This window comes from Pinus tabuliformis, chromosome J (genome assembly GCF_031772625.1).
Source record: "Pinus tabuliformis cultivar Carrire ecotype Pingquan chromosome J, CPIR1, whole genome shotgun sequence".
Taxonomy (NCBI): Eukaryota; Viridiplantae; Streptophyta; class Pinopsida; order Pinales; family Pinaceae; genus Pinus; species Pinus tabuliformis.
The window spans coordinates 485,113,278-485,116,307 of NC_142295.1; the positions used below are offsets into that span (position 1 = coordinate 485,113,278).

At 37.9% G+C, this 3,030-nt stretch overlaps 1 long non-coding RNA gene across 1 annotated transcript; it reads left to right on the forward strand.

Annotated features, from left to right (window-relative positions):
• Nucleotides 1-1,651: 1,651 nt before the first annotated feature.
• Nucleotides 1,652-2,828, forward strand: LOC149227907 (uncharacterized). The gene is made up of 2 exons (XR_016247170.1): nucleotides 1,652-2,191; nucleotides 2,296-2,828. It is a non-coding gene; the product is annotated as an uncharacterized LOC149227907 (long non-coding RNA).
• The last annotated feature ends 202 nt before the right edge of the window (nucleotides 2,829-3,030 follow it).

Below are 3,030 nucleotides of genomic sequence, written 5' to 3' on the forward strand. Positions count from 1 at the left end.
ACCTTCACTTCTATTCTTGAATTGTTGATAACATAATCTAGCCTTCCTCACCACTTCATCCATATATTTTGGGTTATCAAACTCAATTCTCTCCTTATACGAGGCTGGAAAACAATTTAGGAACCGCTATATTTTGGCCTTCTCCTCTTTAAGGTATGGTACATACCGTAGAAAATTTGTAAACTTAGCCAAAAAATCATCCATGGTCAGCTATCCCAGCCTTAATTCATGAAATTCCTTGGCCCGATTATCATCATAGTATGCTCACTGAGGTATCGTGACTTGAACTGTTTCTGGAATTCCTCCCAAGAAACTGTCTTCTCTTCTAGCAGCTGCACACTTTTTACCTCTTCCCACCAGAGGGTAGCTTTACCCTGTAGTTGATAAATAGCCAGACATGCCTTTAGATTACTCTCGTACTCATACACCTAGAAATATTTAATCATGTTCAACAACCATGCCTCTACATCCTCCTCCCTTTCCCCATCAAAGGTAGGGGTTTGGTCTTCCTAAAATCCCCCTATAACTCCATCGTCTTATATCCTTTACTTACTTTTGGAGAGTTATGGCCTGATTCTTCTCCACTTTCATATTTTTCAGATTCTGTCCCGATCTTCTTTCTTTTTAACCCTTTCAGATCTACACTTTTGTGGCTAGATTTATCGATCCGTTATCTAATCAACTTTTCCCTTTCCTCACTAGATTTTACTAACCTCTCATTAGTACTCTAGAGCTGTGCTAATTCTTGTTGCAAATTTCTCACTATATCCACGAACTGAGAAGGTAGTGAGGTGCTACTTTCACCTAGTTCCACATAGAAATACTCCCCAACGGTGATAGCTAGAGTGCAGTTCTCCATCATTCTACAACAATCTGCTTCAATTATGCACCCTATGAAACAAACTTATTACCATCAGTAAGTTACATTTACTTCTACTACTTCTTACTCTATAACTATGGTGGTGCCTTTTGTCTTAAGCCCAGTGTGGTAATTGGTGTTCTGATACCACTTGTCAGAGACCTAACTTACAATAAGACTCCATTATACTCCATGACAAAATCATAATACTACATATGGTGTTTTCCCTAAACTGTAATGCAAACTGAGGTGCAACCCTTATGATTATTTTTTTAAATCACATGAATATATTTGTATCTACATCATGTTTGTGGCTATCCACATTTTTTTGACTTGTATATGAATTCAATTCTTCCTCTGCCTAGTGCTCGTCTAAACTTGGTGAGGAATGTTCCACTCCATGTTGGTATAGCCCTATGTATTTAAGTTTTTTTATAATGAGTTGGATGTAAATATATGTGTTTCCTCCCATTATATGCACAAAAATGTATTCAAGTTAATAAACTATATGCTACCCACTTTTGTCATAGTTAGCCACTATATGTATGACAATTGTGTTATAGTTAATAACTATATGTGTACCATTAGTTTCAATATTAATGACACATGTATTTGGCCTCTCATTATGGCTTGTTACGTTGGAATAAGACTATGTTTAACTCTTTCTATGGTTGAACTCTTTCTCTGCGCCACAGTTGTTCCACACCCTCACCGCACCTCCAACTAGAAACTTACATGTGTTCCGATCCATGTGAATTAGGTACCATGTCACTTGGACCTCACGATGGTAAAGATAATGGAACACTGACGACCTAGATCTCTTGATACTCATCAAGGGCATAAAGGCATCCTTTCAAACCCTAGTCCCTTTGCTATGTCTGCCCTCAGTTCATTTTGTCTGTTGTTCTACCACTAGAGCCAAGGGCTCTACAATAATGAGTTGAGGCCTTGTCTTATACCACCACCGCATGCCTCTATTATCGCCATTTTCCATTGCAGGGTATCCATATTCAAGCTAGGGTTTTTGCCATAGTTTAGGGTTTGTATGGAGTTATGGGGGCTCAACTTGCTGCTCCCAATCTGCATTTTCTTTTCATACCAGTGTCAAAATTCTAGTTGTTGCAACAGAGGTCATTTGTACAGGTTTCATTCACCCATGTAATTTTCTTCATCGCTCTCTGAAGTTCCATGCTCATAGGTAAACCTTTTTGTCTTCAACGTGGTTCTCATTTCCTTTTTGCATAGGATTGGAGGTGAGTATTGCTACAAGGCTAACTTGGGGTTCCAACGACCAACAGATAGTCGCCCTTGGTCCTCCAACTGGTAGTGCAGGTACACATTTCCACCTCTATCATCGTGGCTAGGTTGTTTACCCCGTTTGTGAGTTCATTTGCCCTAATGCTAATCATTTTGGAGGTTTTGATGTAAAAGTTCAGCTACAGGAATGAGGCCTCTTTCCATGACCAATACACAAGTAATCATAATTCATCCTCGGCAAGCACTAACCAACATCTGTTACTTCTAGGTCGGTTCCCCTTGCACGATTCCTCCCTTCCAGGATGTTCTACCATAGTTGAGGGATTGGGAAAACCCAACGTTTTCCAAATATATGTAAATTTGTTACTGTTAGAAAGGTTTTCTAAATTTTAAAGGGCCAAGGAGCCATGCGCTATATAGATTCTCATATGCATATACTTGACTTAAATTTTCTGTCAGAGTTTGAACCCATGTTCAAGGGTTTTCTCCTTTTCTTACCGTGGGTAGTATTTTTGCGTGCCCCATTTGGTATGGCCAACATTGTGACAATATCTATTGAGGAAGAATTAATCTTATCGAACGTTACTGTAAATGATTTCTCTTTGTTCATATTTATATGATTATCCTATGTTCTGCTATGTTGAAGATTGAGAATGAGTGTGCATCTTTCTCTCTGGTTTGTGATATTGAATAAATATATGTTTCAACTATATTTGAAAACTAGTGATAAGAGTGCATCTTTCTCTCTGGTTTGTTATCTTGAATGAATAATAATTTTGTTAATTTATAGAGTTGAACAACTAAGATCAATGTGAATCATCCTCTCAGTTTGTTAATTACATTTCCTTATGTGTTGAAGTTCTGCTATGAATGTTGTCATATTATCTGTTTAATTAACTTGAATAACTATTCAC